Below are 26,379 nucleotides of genomic sequence, written 5' to 3' on the forward strand. Positions count from 1 at the left end.
AAGCATTAGGCCATCCACAGATGCTCCTACACCAGGGAGTTCAGTCAGCAAACTAGGTCCCACGTGCATCCCACACGAGACCTAGAAACGGCTTCCTGCTATGATCTGGGCCCACCTCCATCGCATATCTCATACGCACAGGTGTCAGAGTGGGAGGGGAGGTCACAGAGCCCCCCTTTTACAGATAAAGAACTGAAGCCTGGGGAGGGGTTAGCCATGCTTCCCTGGCTAATTCTTCTCTGTCCTCTTTGTGCTTCCTTCTCACCTCCCAATCTCTAAATGTTGGCATGCCCCAGAGCTCAGCGTGTGGACCTCCCACACTGTCTCGGGGACCTCATCCAGGCCTGTGGCTTTATGTACCATACATATGTACCTGGGGACCACTCTCAACTGTGGATCTGCAGCCCAGACTCTCTGCAGAACTCCAGACTCACATCCAACTGCCCACTCGGCGCCCCCTCTGGGGTCTCATAGGCATCACTCTTCGCGTGGGTCCAAACTGAGTTCCTGATCTTTCCTCCTCCCACACTCTGCTCCATGTGAGTTCATGGCAATTCCATCATTGCTCAAGCCAATAACCTTGGAGTCATTCTTGGCTTCTATTTCTAACAGACTCATGCCCAAACCTCAGCAGACCCACATACATGGGGATTCTGGCCACCTCTTCCCTTCTCCACCCCTGCCAGCCTGCTCTGAGCCACCAAGGGCCCTTGTTTGGTTTGCTATAGTCTCCTTCGTGGTCTTTCTACTTCCACCCTGCACCCTGCAGTCTGGTACGAACTAACTCAGCATCCAGGCTATCCTGGGAAGATAAAAGTCAGCTGAGGTCCCTCCTCAGCTCAAACCCCTCCAGTGGCCCCCCATCCCATCCGTAGGTGGTCCGTGTTACCTCTCCATCTGAGGTCCTAGCCCTCCCTCCCTCGCTGCTCACTCCACCCCAGCCACAGTGGCCCCCAATACACCAAGTGCACTCCCACCTTGAGGCCTTGGAATTTGCAACTTTGCCTGGGACACTCCCCCTCCAACCCCAGGTGTCTGCTTGCCGGATCCCCAACCTCCTGGGAAAGGCTTCACTCCCCATCCTTATGCAAACACCGTCTTTTCAGTGAGGTCTTCCCTCCTTCATTTAAATTGCACCCCCCTCCCATTTTCTGTCACCCCTTTTTACTTTATTTTTCTCCATGACACTCCCCACCAAACATACTATATACTTTATTTATTTTGTTTATTATTTTTCTCCCCTAACTGGAATGTAAGTTCCCTAAAGATAGAGGTTTTTTATCAGACACACAGTAAGTGCTCAATAAATACTTGTTAAATGCACGAAAGAACAGCAACCAGTGGTTCTGGTGTGTCTGTGTCAGTTGCTCCCCTGAGTATCATTGCACTTGGCCGATGACTGGAAGAGCAAGAAAACACCTTAGATCAAGTTCAGTTCCTCCTTCAGCTGAGAGACGCTGAGGCCCAGTGAGGGAGAAGATATCCCGAATAATCACAGCACACTGACTTTAGAGGAGCGGGGACTGGATCCCCCCATCTCCCAAGCAGAGCCCCGCTCTGGTCTCCCTGCCGCCCACGGCTAGAGGTCACTCCATCCTGACAGCAATTTCCAACCTCCTGAGCTGAAAATAAGAATAAGGAACTGCAGAAAACAGAGAAATGGGTATGGGAGGGGGTATTTTTAGCTTTGTGGGTTTCTAAGTACATACATATATAGAAAAGTCTGTAAGTATGGCTATATATAGGTATTAAATCAGGAAGCAAGTTGAGTGGTGGGTCAGCTTTTCTGGGGGCGGCTGTGAGCCTGTTGTGACATGAACGGTTTCAAACCAGAGTGGCCGATTCCAAGGAAACTGGTCTGCTGAGTCAGCTGGAAGCTGCACATCTCACATGAGGAGTTCAGAAAGAGTCTGAGGAGTTACATCCTCCTTTTTCTTCTCAATCAGCCAGAAACACCAGTGAAATTCCAAGGCCCACCCAACCCAGTAACTGGCCAAGGCTTTTAGAGTCAAAATCTCCCCCGTGTAAACAGGGATTCTGAAGAGGGTCACTGAGCAGAAACCTAGAGCCCCTATACCCAGTTGACCAGAGACACCTCCTTGGGCTCTGGTCCCTTTGGCCACCAGGAATTTTCCCAGACCTCAGACCAGGCTTAAAAGCTGAGGCCTGGGTCAGCATGGAGCACTTCTTATTAACCAGACACTGTTCACCACCTATGATCTCATTTCATACAGCTTACCTGGGAAGTACTTTTATAATTGTCTCCATTTTACAAATGGAGAAACTGAGGCAGGGTGGGTAAGTAATGTGCCCAGGTCTCAGCTTAAGGGGCAGATCCAAGCAGTCTAGCCCCACCGCGCCTACCCTTAACCATCAGGTTATGCTGCCCTGGCTGGAGGGCAGGGAGCCTGGGTCAAAGCCCAAACTGTGTGGCCTTCATTCATTGGACAAGTGTTTACTGAGTATTGACTATGTGTAGAGTATTCCTGGGCTCTGAGATGCATGGCTGGACCCAGGGCTGAATGCCACAGATCTTCGGCTGGACATTGAGCTAAGTGATGAATGTGGAGCAAGCACATTGGCTATTTGTGGAAAGCGAATGAGGGCAGGTCTTTCCTCTCACCTGGGGCAACCTGAGGGAAGTATCCTGATTCTTGCTATAGAAATAGGAGCTAGTGTCCCTCTGTAGGGCAGGAGAAGGACTGGAATTGGGGCAGATCCCTACCCTCGTGTAGATTATGTTATAGTTGGGGAGACACAGACAATGACCACAAATAAACGAGACAATTAAGATGGTTATAAGGGACCTAAATAAAACAGGGTGATGGGATTGTTATAGGTTGAACTGTGTTCCCCCAAAAGTTACATGTTGAGGTCCTGTTGCCTAGAATGTGGCCTTATTCGGAGATAGGGTCTTTACTGAGGTAATCGAGTTAAAATGAGGGGACACACAGGCTGAGTCCTGAACATGGAGAAGACTGTCCTGGGAAGAGCTGCGGAAGATCCACACCCCAGAGATGGAAACGGACTTGGCATTTCTGCTGGAGAGATGGCAGGGCCAGGTGGCTGGGGCAGAGGGAGTGAGAGCAGAGAGGTTCAAGGTGAGGAGAGATGGAAGGCAGAGGCCAAAGGAGGGAAGGCCTCGTGGGACACGCTGGTATGTGGATTTCACAGTAATTGCAGTGGGAAGCCAGTAGGGGAAATGATGTGAGACCCGGCTTTCCCCTTCAAAAGATCCCCAGGGCCGCTTCGTGGAAAAGGCACTTGAGGGTCGGGTAGGTGGGGATCAGTTAGCAAATGAGGCTCATGTTCCACAGAGAAATGAGAGGGAGGAATGGTCTGCGTGGTGATAACTCTGGAGAACCCCAACAGGACTTGTCAGTCCTGGGATGAGAGGAAAAGAGAGGCATCGAGGATGACCCCTGGGATTTGGGTCCAAGCAACTGAAGGAACAGCAGTGCTTTTTACAGTGGGTGAAGGAAGGGGGGCAGAGTAGGGGGCTCCTTGAAGAGGAAGACCGACAGCCAGCTTCCATCCAAGTAAGATTTATAAGATGAGGCCAAAAGGAAAATTAGCGACACATCTTCGCTCTGCTAGGACTTCTAGCTGGAGGGAGACAGACATGTAAGCAAATACTAGAAATACCACATGCGAAGTAGCTGGCTACACACAGCTGAGGGACTTACTCCGGGGAAGTTGGAGAAAAGATGAAAGGTTTTTTTTTGTTTTTTCAAAATAATTTCAGACTTACATAAAGGTTGTAAAAACAGTACAAAGAATTCCCGAATAGCTTTCACCTAGTTTCCCCAAACGTTGACATCCTACAAGTTTACAGCGCCGTCCTCAAAGTGGGAATGAACATGAGCTCCAAACCTCGTTCAGATTTCGTCAGTTGCCTCACTGATGTCCTTCGTCGGGTCCAGGAGCTGATCCAGGCCCTCACACGGCAGGGAGCTGTCATGTTTCCTTAGGCTCCTCCTGTCTGGGACAGCGTTGCGAGCAGGTGATGCTGTCACATGTCCCTCAGTTTGGGTTTGGCTGGTGTTTCCTCAGGTTGTGTGTTTCGACGAGAACACCACATAAGCAGGCGCCTGGGTGGCTCAGTCGGTTAAGCGTCTGCCTTCGGCTCAGGTCATGATCCCAGAGTCCTGGGATCGAGCCCCGCGTCGGGCTTCCTGCTCGGCGGGAAGCCTGTGTCTCCCTCTCCCTTTGCCCCTCCCCCTGCTCATGCATGCGTGCTCTCTCTCTTTAAGATAAATAAAATCTTAGGAAAGAAAGGGAACACCACAGATGCTGTGCCCTTCCCAGCGCATTGCATTGGGCGGTACCTGAGGCCACCATGTCATATGACTCGTTATGTTGACTCTGATCACCTGGGTAGGGCAGTGTCTGCTAGGTTTTTCCACTGTCAAGGTACGATTTTCCCCTTTGCAATTAACAAGCATCTTGTGGGGAAATACTCTGAGATATGTAAGCATCCTGTTTCTCATTACATTTTCACCCATGAATGTTTGTTTCCACTGATGATTCCTGCTTAAAACAATCGTGACTGTGGGTGTTTGCCAAAGGGTGGCTTTCTATTTCCATGGTGCCTTCTGACATCTATTAATTGGAATTTTGCTGTAAAAAAGAGCTTCCCTTCTCCCTTATTTATTTATTCAAATAGTTGTCTAGGGACCTGTCTAGTGGCTCAGTGGGTTAAGTGTCTGCCTTCAGCTCAGTTCGTGGTCTTGGGGTCCTGGGCTCCCTGCTCAGTGGGGAGTCTGCTTCTCCCTCTTCCTCTGCTTTCCTCCCACCCCCACCACCCACCACTTGTGCTCTCTCACGTGCAATCAATCTTTCTTAAATAAATGAATAAATAAATAAATAAATAAATAAATAAATAAAATCTTAAAAAAAATACTTGTCTATATCGGTATAGACCCATTATTTCTTATTTTGCCTTTCATTTATGTTTTAGTCTATTTTGATTATTATTTATTTCGCTGCTGAAATTGCCTCAAATTTGGCCACCTTGAGCCCCTTCAAGTTGGCTCCTGTGTTCAAAAGGAAGGTTTTGAGCTGGGTCATAAATGAGGCATAGGGGCTTGTAGGGAGGAGGGAGAACAGAGGCTTCCAGGCTTGAGGTGACCCTAAGGGCAACCATGGGCCATCTACACCCAGTGCTCTCTGAGGATGCTGGCCGGCCTCTGGGCTCGCTATTCCTGACCATGAGGGCCAGGAGGATGCAGCCATGTGCCTTGCTCAGGGGTAGACACCTCCACTGATGATGGCCCCCCCCACCCACGACTTCCCTAGGGACCAGCCCTCTGGGGATGCAGCTGCTACAGCTCTTTCCAGCACTGGGCTATCCATGCATCTGCCTGGATTTGCTCAAGAGGGGCCCTCCACCAAGCCCACCGACTCCTTCAGCTGCTTCCTGCATGCCACACTCTGCCGGATTGGCCATCACTCAGGGCCGCGCTGTCCCCACTGCTTGGTCAGTGACTGAAGGCTGTTCCCCTGTCTTCCCTGCCTGAAGGGCTTGTATCAGGGCAGGTGGTGAGGCTCACAGAGCTATGGAGTGACAGAACCACATGTCCTAGAGGCCATCTAGGTGAGACTGGCTATTGTTTTGACTGGTTTGCTGTCACTTTTTCATCCAGGGCCTCTGTGAGGTCTTCGGGGAAAGCCCAGTCATTTACCTCGTGTCAAAGGGGGCAGGAAAGTGGCGGTAGGATGACTATCATTCTGGTCCAAGGCCTGCCCACAGGGATGGAGCTGGGCCCCAAAGGCAGAATGACTTCTCTGAGGTCGCAGAGACAGTTGGTGGCTAGGGAAGAGTAGGCCCCAGCGTTCAGACTCCTCATGTCCTTCTCACCACTCCACATTCCCAGTCTGTTCTTCTTGTTTCCCAGCTACTGAGGAGGCCGCAGTCTGGGTGTACTTGGCCATTTCCCTCGTGCCCCCAGCAGGCAGAGAGACAGAAGCCAGTCTTCTGGCCCCTTTCTGGGGCAGAGCCTCTAGGCACAGAAGCAGCATGGACCCCCTCACCCCCAGGGAAGGAGAGCTGTCCTGGGTCGTTTAGTGTGTGCAAGGCTGAGGTCAGGTCCAGGCTCACCTTGCGACCTCTCCTGGCTGGAGGCCTGTGACCTCCCCCAGACCCAGGGCTCATTTGCAGGATTAGAAACAGGGTCCACTCTTTTCCCCTTTTAAATTTCAAAACTAAGCTTCAAGATAGGTTAAATAGTCACATGATTCAAAATTCAAGAAGTATAAAATTTCCACTGTAGGAAGTCTCCTTTCCAACTCTGTCCTTTGGACACCCCACCCCAGAGGCAATCACTGTGGTCTGTTTCTTATGCAGCTTTCCAGAGAGAGTCTATGTCAGATCAGCAAACTTGTGCTGTGCAGGACCAGAGAGTAACTGTTTTTGGCTTTGCAGGCCCTGGATCCTCTTTCATATCGCTCAACTGCCATTACGGTGGGGAAGCAGGTACAGATGTACATACATGAACACATGCGACTGTGTCCCAGTAACATTTGATGTACGGACACTGAAATTTGGATTTCATGTAATTTTCACATATCACAAGATATTCTTCATGTTCAGTCAGTCAAGCATCCGATTCTTGATTTTGGCTCAGGTCGTGATCTCAGGGTCTTGAGGTGGGCTTGAGGTGGGTCTTGATCTCAGAGGTGGGCTCTGCACTGAGCATGGAGCCTGCATGAGATTCTCTCTCTCCCTCTACCCTCTACCCTCTACCCCTCCCCACCCCCACTCCCACCTGTGCTCTCTCTTTCTCCCTCTAAAACAACAACAAAAAAATCTGAACAGCCTTTCTCCTCCCAGGCTCCTCCGCCTCCCTTGACATCTCTTTAAAGCCTTCATCTTGTTCCCTCGGTAATAGTGAGTTAATATCACATGCACACAGAGCTTCACACGCACCGGCCCTGGCTTATCTCTGCAGAGATGCTCCAACCCCACCTGTCTGTCCCCTTGGCCCTGCCCCAGGCCAGCTCCTCAACTATTCCTTGGACTCCAGCCTCCTAATGGGTCCTCTGCCTTGACTCTCCCTCCACCTGCCCTTCCTCACAGAGCCCCCAGAGGGATGCATCAAGGTCACAAGTATAATTCTGAAGCCCCCGCGTGTAGTTCACAGATCTGTGCGGGGAAAACCACACTCCTTAGGGTGGTGTTTAAGACCCCCGCCCCACCACGGTTTGACCCCTTCCGACTATAGCTTAATCACTGCGAGTAGACCCTGGCACCAAACTGGGCTGAATCCAGGCTCTCCTCAGGGGTTTGACCTTGGGCCAACACACCTTTCCTTGGGGAGAGCTTAGTTTCCTGGACTGTAAAATGGGCAGAACAGCAGCCCTCACCTTCTAGGGTTATTGTGAGTTAATTCCCAGAAGGTACTTAGAGGGCGGCTGGTACCTATTACACGCCCGGTAAGTGCTGGCCACCATTGTTTGTATTTTCAGACTCAATCATAGCTTTATCTCCCATGCTCAGCACCCAAGGTTCACTGCCTCTGGCTCCCAACACTATAGCCTCGATAGGCTGTGACCAGTTTGGAATCATTCCATGCAGGTGACCTTGCTGTGTCCTGTTCCCTCTGCTCCTTCAGGCTGGACGCGCTCTCCCCACCTCACCCCTTGTGAGGCAGCTCCCCTTCGAGGCCTCGGACCTCACCTCCTGTGTATTTCCCCTCCTCTCTACTTCTGTGATTGCCTTTCCACATCTACTCCCAGGAGAATTGTATATGCTCATGCCATCCCCCAGCTAGGTTGTCAACTCCCTCCCTGAGGGCAAAGCCTGGGTCTTTTTCATCCCTGCGCCCCCGCCCCCCCACCCAGCACTTAGCACGGGAACTTGCACGGGGCCAGTGCACAGCGAATGCCTTTAGATTTCACTGCAAGCTTGAGCTCTTTGGGGATACAGGATGTGGACATGTGAAGAAATCGTTACACTGCCCAAGGTGGGACTCAATACTTCTCCAGGGTCTAGAACCCGTGCACTTATAAACAAAATGGACTAGGTTTTCCCAAACGTCGAAGGTGGGTTGGAGGTCTGCCAGCCTCTGCTGGTCCATTCCCCATCATTCTGCCTGTGAGGTAACAAATCCTGCAGGACTGCAAACCGTGTTGGCTTTGCCGCCTGCGCTCACCTGCCTTGCGTTCCTCCCCTAAGACCCAGGCAATGGAGAGGCTGAGTGCACCACCTCATCGGCTGTGGGGTGCAGACACCCTTTGGGAATCTAAAACTTTCTATTCCTCACACGGGGTCCCCAGAAGTCTAGATTATTAGGCTCCTTTGCTTATGATCCGAATCTCCCTGAATACAATTGTGACCATATGTGTGACTGGAGCTCAGGGAAGAGGGCAAGCCGTCAACCCACATAGCCATACGGACTACACAGGCTACGTGTAATAGGAATCTTAGAGAACCGGATTTTTCTTCCCTTCTGTGACATAAGTCCTGAAGGCTGGAGGACCATGCCTTCAAGTATCCCAGACTCCTTCGACTCTCTTGCTCTGCCATACTTAGGATGTGACTTCCGTCTTCCATCCTGCTGTGTGGTCATGTGCACAGGGCCCCTGTGACTTCACATATCACATTCGCATTCCAGACAAGGAAAAGGGGAAACAGTGAGGGACAAGAGCACAGTTGAGTCCGCCTATTTTAAAGCCCTTTCTCAGAAGCCCCTCCCAACGACGGTCATTTACACCTCACTGGGCGTACCTGTGTGACCCACGCTCACCCTAACTGCAAAGGAGCCTGGGAAATGTAGTTTCTTAGCTGGGCACATTGATGCCCATAAATAAAAACTGGGATTCTGTTAGTGAAGAAAACGGCGGGGAGTAGGGTTGAAGTGGGTAGTGCGCTGTCTCTACCCTAGCTGGGATAATCAAGGAAGACTTCACAGAAGAAACAGACCACAGTAGGATCAGATAACTTACCATGCGCCAGAGACTTTACTAAGTACAGGTGGGGCAGGGAGGCTTCTCCTGTTACCCTCACACGCCAAGGAGCAGTTCCAGCGCCCATTTTAGAGATAAGGCTAACGAAACCTAATGTTGTTCAATGACTCATTCAGGGTCACACAGCTAGTAAATGGCATCTAGATTCAAACTACAGAATCCATCCCGCTCCCTTCTCCCCTCCAGGCTCACCTTTCTGGTCTCAGAGTGCCTCTGCAGAGAAGGAAAGAAAAGTCCAGACAGTGTGTATCCAGACCAGGACCCTGACAGGGCTCAGAAGGAATAGGGAATAGAGATTCTAAGATTGCTCCAAGTGGCAATTTTTAAACATAAAGATATATTATTTACTTATGGCTAATTCCCAGAAGAATTTCACCTGTTTTACACTTTAAAAAAGCATTAGCATAAAAGTAAAAAATCACATAGAAAACTGTGGGGGACCCTAGAGACAAGGCAAGGGACAAGGTGGGAGGCCGACTCCAGGCTGGGAGGACCAGCAGGACAGGGGAGCCCGTGGGTCCCTCTGTGCACCACCAAGTCCCTCCTGCTCTGGACAGCTGCCAGCAGAGTTGGCCACCTGTCAGGAGCTGGGCGGAGGCGGGACATGTGAGGAGCAAAGCCAAGCAGCTCAGTGTCCCGCGAACATTCCTGTCTGGGGTGAAGTGACCAGCAGTGAAGTTCTGGGTACCCTCTGCTTGGGGCCACGTTCCTGTCCTCCAAGTCCTCTGCGTGGCTCAGGTGGAAAGGAACTCGACTCCCCCACTCCTACAGGGGTGTCCTGAAACCAGGGAAATCCTAGGGCCTCAGATTTGGAAGCTTAGGGGGTTAGAGCGCACCTGGGGCGGTCGCGCAGTGGCTGTGGCTGAGCGCCCCCTTTAGGCAGGACCTGGGACTGCAGTTACCTGCTAATTTCATGAACAGCATTCTTACTGTTGTTGTCTGGGAGGTGATGATGCCATTAACTAAAATCTGTAATATAAAAGGAAGGACAGGTTGGTGGGGGTGTCAGGAGAGGCTGGAGATGGTTATTGTCTTTTCAAAGAGAAGATGGAGCTTGTCGCTGATCTCGATCAGTTAATGCATAAAATGGCTGAAAATGGCAAACAAAGCAAACCATATTCCAACACTGCATGGATTTATCAGTAAACAGGAGCCTGTTAAGCCCCCATAATGTGCTCAGCATGATTCTAAGATCTCGGACAAATATATGAAAAGTAGAGTGAAAACCCAGCTAATTCAACCATTTGGAAATTGTGGCTTTTCTGGACAGCTGAAAATGTACCAGTGCCCCACGCTTTTTAAAAAATGTTAAATATTTTGGATGAAAATATTTTTAAAACACATTATGCTCATCCCTGGCTTCTTTTTTCAAAAAGATTTATTTATTTATTTGAGAGAGAGAGAGAGCACAAGCAGGGGGAGCAGGAGAGGGAGAAGCAGACCCCCCCCCCCGCTGATCCCAGGACCCTGGGACCATGACCTGAGCCGAAGGCAGACACCCAACCGACTGAGCCACCCAGGCGCCCCTCATCCCTGGCTTCTTAGAAGCTATTGAAGATGGTTTCATTGTGAAGATCATCTACTCTGCTGTCTGTCCTAGGATATGATAGCCCTGGAGGGTGCAGGGTGGAGGTGGCTGTTGGCTTCCAGACTATATGGTCCCGAGACACTATTTTGTTTATTCACCTGCTTTTATGCTCTTTCTAGATATTCCCTCACTGTCAGGCCTTCAAGTGTTCATTTTCCCTGTTCTTTTTAAGCCTCCTTTCACTTTATTGCCTCCAATCTGTTCTAAGTTTGGAGACTAGACATAAATGATTCATGTTTTGTAGCCCATCTTGGTCCAAAATGGAATTAAGGGGACTGTTAAAATGTATCAAGTACCTACTGTGTGCAGCGCATTTTACCAGCTGTTTTGCAACCATTATTTTGTTTTTCACAACAGCCCTTTGAGTTGGGAATTTTAATCTCCACTTTATAGATGTGTAGACTGGGGCTCAGAGAGTTTAAGCAATTTGCCCAAGGTCACACAGCTGCGAGGGAGTGGCAGGGTTAGAATTCAGATGTAGTGTGTCCAGCACAGGGACCATCCAGACTTTTCAGGGCTCTGAGTTTGTGGCAAATGGCTGGCTGTTCCCTATTGCTGCTTACTGTGCTGGCCTGTGATAGCTTTAGCTTCCTAAATAGAATGTAAGCCCCTTGAGGGCTGTGACCTGGCTGCTCACTTAGGTATTGCCCACACCATGGCCCAGTGGCAGTCCAGGTGATCAACCGTTGCTTTGCAAAGGGTGAGAGCCTGGAAGAATGGGGGCAAGAGAATGGAGTGGGCCATTGCGCCCTCCTTCCCGATACCTCATACCTCCCTGCTACCTAAAGCCGTCAACTCGCCACCAGGCATTTGCTCAGCATTTGCTGAGCAGAAATGCTTTGTCTGCGGGAAAGCCCAAACCTTCCCTTCTCGTTTAAACCAGCAATATCCGAAGCACCCCAACATGGGCCACTCCGGGTTGGAAGGAAGGAGGGCCGGCCTGGCAGCCTGCCTCTCCCTGGGGACCCACATGGAGGCCAAGCCCGGATGAGACCCCACGGAGACACAGTAGCCCAGGAGGGGAAGGCTGCTGTTGGGGCCAGGATTTTTGCTAAAGAAATTCTAGAGCAGATGCCTTTGAGGAACCTTTCATACACAGCTTCTTTTCTGAAAGGAGAGTAACTGGAATTCCGACTTTCGGGCCAGCACCCCAGCAGGGCCTGGTTCTGCTGAGTAATGCCTGCTCTGAATCTTCGCTCTGTGACTAAAACTCCGGGGAGCAAAACTCACATGACTTACAGACTTCAGTGTGACAGCACAGTTCCTGTTTGTGCTTTGGTTCTCCGTCAGAAACACGGAGCCCCCCTCCCCCCACGTGACCGAGCACGCAGGAGGCGTCACGTGACCACTGTCCCCACCCCGAGCCAAGCAGTTCTCACCGTTGCTGATTGCCCAGGTGTTTCAAGGCCTCCCGGGGCTGACACGGTATTTGCATCATTGCTGATACTTGGCTCTCGATTTGTTTGCCTTTGGTTAATAGTTAACCTGGATTGGGGTTGAGGGAAGTCGTTGAGACGACCAGACAGCAGATGTGTCCCACAGAGAGCTTGCTGGGCCTTGGACCCGGGGCTCCCCGCCCATCCCTGCCCCAGGAGCCTTCTCGGGTCTTCTTGCTGAGACCTGAGGCTGGAGGCTGGTCTAGCCCCTCCTGCCTCAGTCCCAGGACTTACTGCAGATTTGGACCAGCCTCGAAGGGCCAGGGCCAGTGGCTGCTGAGCCTTAGGCTTCTATGAGCCGCTTTCCTGGTTTCTCCCTCTTCAGAGGAGTCAGCACCGGATGACCCTGGATTCCCTACCTTCCCTCTGCCCTGGCCATTTGCCTGGAGTCGGAGCTCAGCCTTCCTATCCTTGGGTCCATGGCACATCGCTTCACACACCTGTGGAGGGCCAGGGCTGAGGGACTCTGCCAAGATCCCCCCGGCGCTCCCTTGTGGGAGAGGAGACTGAGACTGGCAGGGTGACGTCTTCACCCACTTCACTGACCCAACACTTTCCAGCACACCTTCACCTCTCTGGCCTCAGTTTGCCCATCTGCCAAGGAGTGGGAAACGAGCCCCATTCTCCCAACTGCAGAATAAAAACTTGGACAAGCTGGGTTTGCAAAAGGGCACATTACCCCATGGCCCCAGCAGTCCGCATACTTGAGCAAGCATTAGAAGCCCCTGGAGAGCTGTGAAGACACAAAGCACTGCTCCTCCCGCCACCCCCCCCCAACCCCCAGGGTTTCCCATTCAGTCAGGCTGGGGTGGGATCAGAGAATTTGCATTTCCCACAAGTTTTCGGGTGATGCTGATGAGCTGGGCCAGGGACCACCCTTTGAGAACCACTGTTCTAAATCACACAGCTCCTGGACACTGCCCCACCTGTCCCCCAGAAGGGGCGAGAGTCGGTGCGTACAGAAGCCACCTCAGACTGGCTCTGGGAAGTTGGTAGCTTGAAATCAGCCAGGGTGGGAATATTTACACCTTGGAAATCAGCAAATGCTACAAATCCGAGCCTTTTCCCCGGATTGCTGATTGTTTGGTTTTGTTTTGTTTTTTATTTGAGGGCGGGGGTGGGGGCTGCAGAGGGCAAGAATCTCAAGCAAACTCCCAGCTGCCAGGGCTTGAGCTCACGTCCCTCAGATCAGGATGTGAATCAGAATCGAGTCGGATGCTTCACCTACTGAGCCACCCAGGCGCCCCCAGATTGCTGGGCTGGCTGGTAAACATTTGTTAGCCCACTGCTGGGTAAGAGGGTGGCCTTTCTCTTCCTTTGAGCCCTAAGACAGGTGTTGTGCCTCACAAACTGGACAGGAAAGCTCAACCAGAATTCTCCGCACCTCCATTTTCTTGTCTATAAATTGGAAACAATAACTGCACCTACCTCCCTGGGCCACAAGAATTAAGTAAGAGAATACACGTGAGTCACTTAGCGAAGTAACCAGCATAGAGTAAGTGCTCAAAGATATTAGCTATTGTCATTGAAATCCTTTGGATTATAGGAATCTGTGTATTTTCTTCCTGTCAGATGATTAAGTTCTCTAGAACTATATAACCAGGAGAGGTGGAGAGCATGGCATACTGAGCTTAACAGCTTTGGGGTATCTGTTTGTACACAGTCTTCCAGGGGCTGCGGCAGCCCCTGGATTTGTACACGTGACACCCCTGGCCATAGCAGCTTACACTGGATTCCCTGGGGCTCTGAGTCTCTCTCCTGAGAATTTGGAACTGGAACCTAGAGCCAGCCTATAACTCACCACCTGCAGGGCTGTGGGGCAAGCAGGCTCTTCCAGCAGCCAAAGGGACAAGGAAGGGCTGCAAAGAGAAGAGATGACATAGATGGGCAGAGGCCGACATGGGACGGAAGAGCTCTCATTGAGAAGACCCCACTTCTGAATCAGGACTCCTCTGAAAGATCTCTTGTTGTCCTGCCCTGGACCTGCATCTTCACAACCAATGTCCCTTTCAGCTTAAGTCAAGTCAGGTTGGTTACTTCCATTAGTTACAACCTGAGAGCCTCAGCTTATCCACTTACTGCCCTCTGTGGACACCCCCACCGCCCTATTTCCCCCGGCACACACACGGGTTCCAGTGTCGGCCCGGCCTGGCTCCCTGTGGGCCTGGGTGGATCTCTAGGCCTCTCTTCTTCAGCGTATTCATCAAACATGAATTTGGACAAGAGCGAGCCTCCTGAATTTTCCCCATTATGTGAATAGAAATGAATATCCCAACATTATCATCTCTCCCTGGATAAGGCCCTTCCTCAACTCCCCATGGGCCTTGGAGTCCAGTCTCCTCTCATGGACTGGGGTGCTGCCTGAGTCTCCCCCTGCCTCTCTCCCCTCCTTGTTCATTCATTTCTAAGCCATGCCGACCTGCTGGCAGTTCCCCCGAGAACCCCTGTTCTGGCTTCTCTCTGTGTAGAATAGAATTTCCCCAAGCCTGTAGCCCACCACCAACCTTTCTCCAGGCCTCCCTTCCCTTGGACATTGTCTGCCCTGGCTCACCCTCCCCGACACAGCCCTGGCTGCCCCCACTGTGTCTGGCAGCCGGGACATCTCCCTGTTACCACAGCACATCGCAGTGGCCTGCCTGTTTACCACTTCCTCTGCTGCACCCCCAGTCCCCGAGGCCCACGCACCACGTGTCTGCCCCCCGTGTTTCCCCAGGACCCACACTGTAAGTCCTCCGTGGATGGTTCCATACGTCTGTGGCCTGAGGAAAGTGGGCTCCAGAGGACCCCAACACCCGCTGACTCCAGGGGCCATAGTCATGGCCGGTTTCCTAGAGGGAAGAAAGAGAGAGGACAGGGGAAGCAGCCCCCAGCTAGGTCAGGTAGAGTTTACTGAGGAGTTCGTGCCTGGGTGATTGGAAAGGGAGCTCCATCGGAGGAGGAGGAGGGGAGTGCGGGAATGATGAGCTTGGCAGGAAAGAGATCATATGAGGGGCAGGGAATGAAGGTGCAGAAACTGGAGGGGACGTAAGGGAGCGAAAGAGAAAAATGAACCCTGGATGTTGACCCTGAGCCCTTCCTGGACCCCAGGTTCCTGCCATACTTTTTCCCAGGAGGCACAGGGCTCCGAGTGCTCATGGACCTGCCTGTGGTCAGGCCACATGGTGGACACATGCCTGACCTGACGGAAGTCCTGGGTGGCCTGACCTAAAGGAAGCTGTTTGGCAAGGTTAAGTCAAATAAAATTCTCCAGCGAATTCTCTTACTGTAATCAGCTTGATAAAGCTCCTCTCCAAAGCCTGCCATGCTGGGAGGCTCCCTGGGGAGGGAGTGGTCTCAGTGCCCAGTGCCAGGAGGGACGTGATAAGGCCCTCGGATTCACACACCCCTTGCCCCAGCTCCAGGGAGGCTGCTCTGTGAGGCCACGCAGAAGAACCCGCGCTTCACCTCCCCTGGGCACAGGGCCTGGGTCATGAAAGCATCACTGCAGTGCTCCAACTCATGGATGTCGTTCCTCAGTTACCACTTAGTAGGGCTACAGTTCTTCCCACAGGGTGGCCATCCCAATTTCTCTAAGCTTCAGAGAACCCTCCTAACAAGCCAAATGGAATGAGGAAGTTGGGCTTTTGGCCCGTCAGTTTTCAGTCCAGAAGTGTATGGCATGAGGCCTCCTGCAACCTGTGACAGATTTTCAGAGTTGCCCAAGAAAGATTTTACCAGATAGGTGACCCTGTGAAAATCGTGTGCCCAACAAGAAGCTAAGAGAGTTCAGAGAAAGCCTACACTCTCCGGCCTTCCCCAACGATATAAAAAACAGTTTTATTCCTAAGAAGCTTATAATTGAGGTGGGGAAAGAAAATTAATGTGCATTTTTTAAAGTGCCAAGAATAATTAAATATTAAATGGTGTGATGCTTGCCGGTTGCAACAGGACTGTAATGTGGCTCCGGGAGTCAGTTCTGCGTCAGAGAATTCCCGAGAAGGGGGAGACCAGAGCCACAGATTTGGATCAGTGGAGAAAAGCAGGGAGGGGTTCTGGGGAAGGAGAACTGCATGAGTGATTACCTGCAGAGTATGCAGGACAGGCGGGGCTGGACGAACCAGGTTGTGTGTTAAATGCAGGAAGATACGATTGGAGAGAGGGAGGGGGGTGTCGGGAGGGGAAGACGGGGCAGTTATGAAGTCTCTGCATTTGGGATGATGGAAATGATGGAAGGAAGGATGGCAAGGGAGGAGGAAGCATCTGAGGGCTGGCAAGGAGGGAGCTGAGGAAGTTTCTAGCAATTGCTGGTCACCAGCAGACACAGGAAGCTGCGTTTCCGTATGGGGTGGCTGACTTGAGAGGTGAGGGGACCCCTCTTCCCTCCGGGGCCTGTGCCCTTCTGCAGCTGCACAAACTCCATGAGCCCCACGATCAGAGAGTGAGCACATGGGCCACCACTCCCCTGTGTGCCTGAAGTCCCAGCCTGTGACAGGCCCCAGGGAACCACCACAGGGCTTTGCGCAGAGAATGGCGGATCCAACACTTGGACAAACGTTGGGGGCAGCTACTAGGTACAAAGCAGCATGGGGAAATGGAAATAAGTGACTGAGACCCATAGTCTAGGGGAAGAAACACGGATGGAAGGACGGCACTGATGGTGGTGCATTGGGGACACCCAGCCCTGTGCCCCTCATCAAGGCCACCTGGCCCTTCCCTGAGCAGGTCACAAGCCAGCAGCCTCTGTGCCTGAGCTCCGGTCGCTCTCCCAGAGGGAGGCTGCGGAGAGAGGTGGGGAGGTTGAGGCAGATGCTGAGCGCCAGGTAGGAAGAGGTCAGGAGGAGGATGGGCTTGGAGGGTGGGTCCTGGGTTTGGGCGGCGTTCCCGGAGCACCTGGCTTGAGCTACGGGGATTTAGGAGGCCAAGAGGAATCAGACAGCGTTAGCACCAGCGGATCGCAGGCCAGGAGAGGAGGCGGGAAACAAGACTTTCTGCTCAGGATGGAAAGTGCTGGAGTCATGTGGGTGCACAGAGGAGGTAGTGACGAACTCTGCCCTGGACCTGGGGTGTGGGCTGGGGCTGGGAAGACATCTGAGTGGGGCTTGGGGCCTTGGGGAAGGGTGGGGTTCCCTGAGTTGGGGGGAGCGGGGGTCTCAGGCAGAGGAGTCACCACGAAGAATGGGGCAGTGCTATTAAAGGCCAAGAAACAGACTAGCAGGCTGGTGTGGTGTGTGTGCATGTGCACGTGTGTGTGCGTGTGTGTGTGTGTGTGTGTGTGTGGGAGAGAGAGAGAGAGCACATTGGGAGGTGAGGCTGGAAAGGAGGATATCTCCATATCCTGACCATTGCCAATGTCTGGTGAAGGAGATTCACCAGACATTGGCAATGGTCAGGATATGGAGAATGGCTGGAATAATGGGATAATGTTGGTGCTTTAGGGAAGAGGCAGGGTTGGGCAGGGGGTCGGTGGGGATGAGTTTGGATGTGAACCTGTTCAATCTTAGGGGAGGGTGGGACATCGTTGTCAAGCTGTCTGAGCCGAGCACCCTACACGGAGGGGGCCCAGTGAGCCTTGAACCAGTGATGGGGAGGACAGGAGGACTGGAAAGCCACAGCCCGAGAAGGCACAGGTGCCTGAGCCTGGACGAGGATCCGGTCCCCTGGCCCCAGCAGTCATCCGTGACCCCTCATGTATAAGCGAATGAGCATGGCCCCACACTCAGGGTTTGTTGGGAATGGAGAGTTCTGGTTCATTCCACTGAACCCCATCTCCTCCCAGAAGCCCCCTCCCCAGCCCCCTTTCTCATTGTTTCCTGGTGGTTTCTGATGTGCGCTGGGACCTGACAACCCTGTCTAGCCCTGTCTAGGAGTTCTCTGAGCACAGGGCCAGTGTCTCCCTCCTTCAGGTTCCCCACAGTCCGGGGCGGGGCCCGTGTATGTAGTGTGGGGGCACATCGTGTGATAGTCTGCCAAGCGGACAGGGGTGCTTGAGATCCGACTGCTTCCAGCAGGAATTTGGGCCAGATCTCATGGGCACACAGACTTGTGACCTCCTGGACTTCCTGGTTCGGACAAGGTCATTCAATCCAGATGGTGGTGTAATTGCCCCTGACTATTTACCTGATCTGTTCCAAGTAGGTGAGATGCCTGGGATTCGGGGTGAAGGGGCAGGAAAGGGTTGTTTTTATCAGGACCTACTCGGCCCACCCATCCCAGAGGCCCCACATTATCAAATGTTTTCCAGTTCCTATGGTAACCAGATCACAGAGCCAGGATGTGTTATTATTTGGGGAGAAAAGGGAAGGGCCGCGGAGTGAGGACTGACGTCCATCCACCATCCATCAGCCAGGCAGCTGAGTCACCGGCCACGGTTCATGGAGTCAACTTCCCTATGGTCTGAGGCTCCCACTGGCCCTCCCTCTGACAAGAGGCTGGTCCCAGGACCACGTCTGTCAGCAAGCACAGATGACAGGGCACCCCGCCCTCAGCATTGCAGGTGGCTAGCAGGGTGGGGAGGGAAGTTACTGAAGGGGGCGCAGGCCTGCCTTTAGGGAGTGAGAGCTTATGGGGAGGGAGAACATTCTGTCCTTCCAGAGAACACATGTATATTCATAGACAGCTTCTAGGGCCACCCAGCAACTGGCTTATGACCTGGAAAAAGTCACCTGCCCTATCTGAGCCTCAGTCTCCTTTTGTACAAAATGGGGAAACTGGTACTATCTCATCAGCTTGTTGTAGGAGAGGAACGATTGTGCCAATAAGACGCTCAGCATCCTACCCCACTTCCTACAAAGCACTCAAAAGAAATATGCATTTACAGTTATTGCTGATTGGCTAGACGCTGACCACACATCTCTGGACCACTTGGAAGATGAAGCAGAGGGAGGTTCTACTGCTCCCCAAACACACGTGCTGGCTACCTGTTGAGCAGCCATGGGAGGCCACGGTGGACACAGCCACCCCCAGCCACGGCCACCAAGAATTGAAGTAAGAAGCTTCAATTGTCAGATGTAGAAGGGAACAGAACAAGAAAGTTAATGGGTCAGCCAGAGGGCGTGGGTCGGCCAGAGAGTGGGGACAAAGGAGAGGCGGTGAGACAGACATCCCAGAGAGCAGGTGCTCAGGCCGCCCAAGTGTGCTCCGACGCCCAAGGCCTCCCTTGCTCTCGGGCCAAATCCCTTCTGATGATAGTCTGGCTTTCTGGAGAGACTTCCCCACCAAAGAAAGGGTGCTGATGGGTGGACGTGGTTCATCAGCCCACTCGTGGCTGTATCCTCACTGTGAGTGGCTGAGTCAGCACTGGGGTTCACACTCGTGTTGTAGTGAGTCACCCCTGAACACATCCATCCCTCAGGCTTCCGACGAACTCGGGTTTCGAGCCTGCAAAGTGGAAACCCAGCGTCGGAATGTGGAGACCACAGAAAGGAACTACCTCCATAGGGGAGTCTAGCCTTTGCCAAGGGGAGTCCCACATGACACCCATTCTGCAGTCACCTGATGCCCCCCATGGCATGTTCCATGCTGACTTCTGCTGGACACTGCGTCCCGGACAGCCAAGAGCTGTCCCACTGGGCTGGTCCTAAGCAATGCTTTTCAAACCATGGGGGTGGGGTGGGAAGGGGGAGACCCAGAAGTGGGCCATGGAATTAGTTTAGTAGGTGGGATGAGCATTTTTAACAATTAGAATAGAATCACACACATCAGAGTGTGTCACGGGGAGTAAGGGTGAATGTTACTTCCGAAGACTTTTGCATTTGTGTGTGTGTGTAGATACATATAATACACACACACACACACACACACACACACTACGGGGTACGGCAATAGAAAGATGGCACTTTCGAAGTGGGTCATTTAAAGGGCATTTATAAGAGGGACTATTTACAGCGATGTGGGCAGGCTGTAGGAAATCACAAGAGGTCGGGCAGAGCCAGGTCCAGGAACTGCAGAGCTTCGTTAGCACCCCGAGGCTCGAGGCTTGAAGGAGGAAGGCACTTCTAGAACTTGGAGACAGAGAGATGCAGAGAGGGTGCAGACAGGAGCTGAGATCATCAGCCAGGGGCGTTGCCAGCCAGCCTGTGCTCACCTCCAGGGAATAAATACTTTTTCACTCCTCTCCCTCCTTCCACCTCCTGCCAGGGTTTCCCATTAGCCGAGCACTGGGGAAGCCTGAAAGCCGGGAGCCACAGACGGGGGCCATGCGTGGAAACCGCCCGGTACCTAAGGTGCACACGGGAGGCGGCGTGAGATGCGCGGTCCTTCTTACCGTGGGGCCCGGTGGATGAGGTTTTCAAAACCCTAGACGCGTGTGTCTGACACTGAGGTTGCGGCCAGGACGAAGCCAGACGTTTCCGCGCGGCCTCGGGTCAGGGTCAGCGCCCCTGGGGAGGGCTCGGGGTGGCGGTGCCAAGGCCGGGGAGGAGAGAGCTGTGCTGCGATTGTTAACAGCACGTTCCAGCGGCTGGAGAAACCACCTTGGCCCACATGGCCGACGTGGGCCTGCGCGCCGCCGTCCGCGGGGTCCACGGGCTGGGAGCTAAGGTCGGGGGGGCAGGGACGGAGAGGGACGATGTGGGGAGAGAGGAACAAGGGGGCCTGTGGTTGATTTCACCCCCGCCAGGCAGTTGCCTCAGCTGGTCAGGGACAAAGGGCGGAGTGCTATTTCTAGCTCCCGGTGGAGCTTTCCACACACTTGTGGTCGGCTCGCGCGTCGCTGGGCTATGTGGGGTTGTGCTGGCCCCCACAGCCCCGTCTCTGGGCCTTGTTCCCACAGCCCACGCTGCTGCCGATCCCATGCTGGAGAAGTCACGCCTTCCCAGCCGAGTGCGAGCAGGCTCCATGGCCGAGTCTCCTGAGTCCACCATGAGCCCCTCGGACACCCTCCTGCAGGTGCCCAATCCAGGACCGGGTGCGGAAAGACTGCCACACTCACTGGAAGCCAGGCCCAGTTCCCAGAAAAGAGACTGTTCCGGAAAGGAAATAATTTTCTCTAATGATTAAAAAAAAAAAAAGACAACAAGGGGTGTTCACAATAACAGAACTCTCGTTTTGCCCTTGCTGTTTCCTTGGGCGCTAGAGAGCAGCTCTGCCCTTCACAGATTTGGGTTCCTTCCAGCTTGCTCACCTACACTCGGGGCCGAGGTGTTTACTTAGGAGTTAATAAGGTGAAGAGCAGTTTTGCCCTTTGAACGTTTCTCTTCCTTCAGAATCTCTTCATTTCTCTCGGCCACGTTCTTATCACCGGTAAGGGCTGGGACAGAGTCTCAAGGACACGGCTGAAGGTGGCTCCTGGACCATGTCCTCTCCAGCCCAAACCAGCAGGCCTTGGGCTGGACCCTGGTGTTCAATCCTAAAGACGTCCCTCGGAAATATCTTGCCAGGGTCATATTTTCTTAAGCCAACCAAACACAAAATGATTGCTTTACTGTTGCATCAGTCTTAACCGAGTCATGATTAAACTGTAAGGTAGAGGAAGAAGAAAGTCCAAGAGGGTCAGTGTCTCCCCACATTCTGTGCTCATCAGCTTCAACCCCCGCACCTGTGGAGGCGAGAGTGCCGGCGGCAAAGCCTGGTTAGCGTCTCTTTACTGCTCTGCTTTCCTCTTCACTGTTCTGCCAAGACCTGCGTGGTGTTAACTCCCTCTCTGCACCTTGCACTTCCGGCCATGTGAGGTCGGTGTGGCTGGCGCTCTGTCTTCCTCAGTGACTTGGGAGACTTCTTGGAGGGCAGCGGCTCTGCCTTATTTTGGCCCCATCGTCTGCAGCGGGACCTGCGCTGTCAGACGGGCTCCACACATGTGTATGGGGCGAAAGAATGACTGAAACTTTCACTACACCTAAGTTTTTCAATGTGGAAAAAAAACATGAAGAGCTAGCCACGACTTTCAAAACTTTTGTGCTTTTGGCAGCAAAAATCTTGATTGCAAAAAAATCTAACCTAAGCCCCAAAGTAAATAAAAGAAAAGCAGCACACCTAAGAAGGTTGCCAGGTTTAGCAAGTAAAAATATGGGACCTCCAGTTAAGTTTGAATTTCAGAAAAATAAATAATTTTTAAAGTATAAGTATATCCCAAAACTGCATGGGACATACTTACGCTAAAAAAATTATTATTATTTTTTTGTTTATCTGATATTCAAATTTAACTGAGTATCCTGTATTTTAACTGGTGGCTCTCTACTCCGGCCTGTACCCACATGGGACCCCACGGGCTCCCTGGGGCTGTGCAGTCCTGTTTATGAGCCACTGTTTTAGGAAAAGCTATGACACTCATATTGTTTTCCTTCTCCCATCTCTGGAGCTGCTCTCCTAAGCAGGACCAAGGCCTCCTCCCCCAGCAACCGTGCCTGGATCATGGGTGTCCATGTGGGCCCCAGGCAGTGAGGAAAGGCTGTTGCTAAAAATGGGTCAAAATAACTTGATTAGCAGCCACATTGATGACTAACAGCCATGCCTGTTCACCCAACCATTTTAAGTCCTACATAGGTTACTTCACCCCTTGTTTTCTTTTTTTTAAAAAGATTTGATTTACTTATTTGAGAGAGACAGATAGCAAGAGAGAGCACAAGCTGGGTGGAGTGGTACAGGGAGAGGGAGAAGCAGGCTCCCTGCTCAGGGAACAGGGGCTTGTGCGGACTCGATCCCAGGGCCCCGGGATCATGACCTGAGCTGAAGGCAGATGGGTAATGACTGAGCCACCCAGGCGCCCCCACACCCTGTTTTCACTGAAACCTTGACTCTTGCTGACAGACTGTTCTGTCTGTTCTGTGAAGGCATATGATGGAGCCGCGTTGTTGTGCTCCTTCCTTCCTGCTTCCCAGCTCCATCCTGCTGGGCGAACAGAGGAGCATCCATACCCAAGCCAGTCAGCGTGGTTCTGCTGGGTGGGTGCTGGTGGTTTCTGTGGAACCAACGCAGAGATGGTAAAGCAAATGCACACCTCTCTCTTTTTACTCCCCCTGAAAAAAGCAGTGAAGGGGCTCCTTAGAGAATCAAGTGAACCCCTGAATGTCTTCCAGATGAGTTCATTTTGGTTTTTTTGTTTTTGTTTTTTAAGATTTTATTTATTTATTTGTCAGAGAGAGAGAGAGCACGAGCAGGGGGGAGCGGCAGAGGCAGAGGGAGAAGCAGGCTTCCTGCTGAGCAGAGAGCCCGATGTGGGATTCGATCTGAGGACCCTGGAATCATGACCTGAGCTGAAGGCAGACGCTTACCCGACTGAGCCCCCTCGGCATCCCCAGATAAGTTCATTTTGGAGAAGGAGCAGGTGAATCTCAGTAGACAATGTCTGTTGATTTTTGCCTGCCCACATTAGAGCTCCCGTCCCAGTTGGGGTGTCCACCGGTGTGTGGTCTTAGGGAGGGGCAGACAGGCCTCTAGGCCTGTGTGTGACCCAGGCTCAGCCCACAGGGCGCTCCTGCTCTGGGCTTGGACCTCAAGGGACAGACAGGCGGCTAGAGGCGATGTGTAGCCGCGGCGGCGAGGTCAGGAGTCAGCCGTCCACGGCACTGGGCGTGGCACGTACACTGGCGTCCTGGCCAGCCTGAGTGTCTGTGACTGGGCTCTCAGCTGCCAGACTTCCCCTCAGGGTGCTCGGCCCATTCCCCTGAACCGGGTTTGCCGGGCTTCTAGTCAGTTCTCTGAATCACCCGATATCCTTTCCCATCAGCTCATTAACCGGGCTGAGTTCCTGCTGTTTGCACAAGAGCACTCTAAGGTAGGTCGTCAGGCCTCACCCTCAGCCTCACCGCTCCCTGTCCTGGGTGCCCTGGTGAGTGTGGAGACCCAGTCAGAGATGTGATGACTCTGTGCTAAAGGATGTCACCAGGATCTTCCTCTGGAGCTCCCTGGTCCCACATTTCCCCAAACTGTAGTGCTTTCTGAAACACAGAGGTTCGGGACCTTCCGGGGAGCCTCATACAGGACTGCACTCCCCACCATGGTGGAGTCGGTGGCCAAAGCCAGGCAAGCAGCAGTGATGAGTGTCACTTCAGGCTGGAAGTGGTGTGAAAAGCCAGCTCGTAATTCACCACGTTCCCCCTCTCTGCCCCCATCACAGAGGTCAGACACACTCCAGATGGTGGCCGCTCCGTCAGCCTGGAACCTGTGATGAGGACGTCATGCGAGAGTTCCTCACTAACCCAAGGTGATCATTTGAAATGAGCAAGCAAGTAGGAAACTTTCCTTCTGTCAAGTCAGGAGAGGTTGGGGTTGTTACTGTAGCAGAACCTATGGGATCCTGACTGATACACAGGCCCTGTCCCAGACCTCCTTGATCTGAATCACCATGGGACCTGGGCTGAGGCGTTTTCCAAGTCCCATGGACACACTTGTGATTTTGGTGATCAGCCAGGTTTGGGAGCCCCCCATGTGTTCCACACAAATTCTGAGGACGGGCTCTGACCAGCCTCATAATGGAGACCGCCGTGGGTTGAATGGTGGGCTGGAGAGCACAGCCTGGAGACCCAAGCTGACATTCCTTCATAGTGATGCAGATTATAAAGCCGAATGGTAATTTGAAAAATTGTCTACAATTTCAAAATAAGCCAAAATTGTTAAACTCAAGTTTGTATCAATTCTCTGAACACAGCCACAAATACACACGCACATACACACACATACACACAGACACACACACACAGAATAAGAGAGAGCAAAACATAGGAAAATCATGGAATGGACTTACGAATTATTTTTCTTTCATTTTTCATTGTTATTGAAGTGGCAACACTTCAATAAACAAAGGAAACTCCAAATGAGATGTTTGGAGTTAATATGGAAACAATAGGAGCTCCTGAATGTTCTTGAGGAAGGGTGGGATGTGGTGGAAAAAAGGAAAGGTGATAAAAATACTAGTTAAGGAAGGAAGCTGGGGCAGGCCTGTGCATAAAGGACAAAGGTGGGCGGCAGAGGCCAGGAGCCCCGCAAAGGGGCTGTGTAACGTTCCAGGAGGTATGGCAAAGCCCCAGCATTGAGGCGCGTAGGGATAGAAGGAGAGCAGGGTCAGCCTCTGGTGACCCCAGCGCTCAGCAGCCTCAGGCTGCGGCCAGGCCTGACGCGCGTCTGCACTGCACTGCCCTCCAGTGGCCGGAGCCGGGAAGCCAGTCAAGCCTGCGGGGCTGCTCGCAGGAACGGTCAAGGTGAGACAATTGTGGGAGCCCGGAGCTCCTGGGACTACAGAGGCGGGGAAAGCTTCCGAGAGCACACGGTGCTTCCACACAGCATTGCAATTCTCTACAATGGGGCCAGCCTGCCGGCAGGGCCGTAACCTGCCAGGCACACGGAATTGTGTGGACAAAGGCGTGAAAGCTTGAGGCTGTATTGAGCAATCAGGAGGCAAGGCGTGTGTTAACACCAGCGGGAGCGCAGGGTGCTTAGGGCTGGGGAAAGGTGCAGCCGAAGAGGTGAGCTGAGGCTATGCGGTGAAGGGACTTCGAAATGCATCCTAGGCCCTGGGACGCCAGCCAAGGGTTTAAGCAGGGGTGTCATATAGGGAGGAAGGAAGGTAACATGATCACATTTGCACTTTAAAAAGATCATTCTAGCAAAAGTGTGGAATATGGAATATGGATCGCGCCAGTGGGAGGGAGCCCAGTTAGTGCAGGTGAGAGAGGCCAAGGCCCTGACTAAGCAATGCCAGTGGGGCTGGAGAGTAGGAAACTCATCCGTCCTTTCCTTTATTGGTTCATTCCAGACATTGTGCCAGGGACGGTGTGTGATGTTGGGGTTACTAAGTGGCACCTGAGTCCCCAGGCGCCTACATCCCCCCCCCCCACACACAGACACCTTATGCAGAGTGGAAGGAAGCCACGGACCTGCCCCACAATTTGAGCCCTAGAATCTTATCAGTGAGATACACAGTGCTCAAGGGATCTTTACCTCTGGGCTGTGCAAAGATTGTGCAGGAAGCCTGGATGCGCACTGAGGCTGGGAACTCTGCACCCCGAGGCCTTTCCCATGGCCTGGCTCCACCCCGTGCTTGCCTCCCAGGGGCTCCAAGAACTGGGGAGCTGGAGAGCAGCCGAGCAGGGCAGGGCTGAGGGCTGGCAGGCAGTGAACTCGGGTCTCGCAGATAGATGCAGCAAACAGGTGGCCGGCAAGAAGTAGGAGTTACATAATGGTGGCTCTCAGTATGAACTGACTGAGTGCTATTGACCGTGAGCACCCACTCCCAACCCCAACTTTGGAAGTGTTTGGAATCCCACCTTTGACCTCCCCTGAAGCAGCTGCCTCTGTTGCCAAGGAGCAGCTCTGGGGTTTGAACACGCGTCGCCCCTTATACACCACTCAACAGGAGCTGTTCTGAGCCTTACGCGCCGCCCCGCCCTGACCTTCCCGGCAGGAGTTGGAGCCTAATTTGTGTGCGCCCGTCAGCCGCCTTCTTGTTTAGCATCAGCCAGGATGTTGATAGGTCAC

The 26,379-nt window shown here is 52.7% G+C and overlaps 1 protein-coding gene and 1 long non-coding RNA gene across 2 annotated transcripts in view; one reads left to right on the top strand and one right to left on the bottom strand.

The window, feature by feature from the left end:
- Window positions 1-26,379, bottom strand: part of ATF3 (activating transcription factor 3) — a 165,573-nt gene that overhangs the window by 112,285 nt on the left and 26,909 nt on the right. The window lies entirely within an intron of this gene.
- Window positions 1-26,379, top strand: part of LOC145722315 (uncharacterized) — a 92,593-nt gene that overhangs the window by 59,881 nt on the left and 6,333 nt on the right. Inside the window, exons 6-7 of the long non-coding RNA XR_014146479.1 lie at window positions 20,741-20,856; window positions 24,023-24,109. This is a non-coding gene — a long non-coding RNA (uncharacterized LOC145722315). The remainder of the gene's footprint in view (window positions 1-20,740; window positions 20,857-24,022; window positions 24,110-26,379) is intronic.

Source organism: Leptonychotes weddellii, chromosome 6 (assembly GCF_054177405.1).
Source record: "Leptonychotes weddellii isolate Sample4059 chromosome 6, ASM5417740v2, whole genome shotgun sequence".
NCBI classification, from domain to species: domain Eukaryota; kingdom Metazoa; phylum Chordata; class Mammalia; order Carnivora; family Phocidae; genus Leptonychotes; species Leptonychotes weddellii.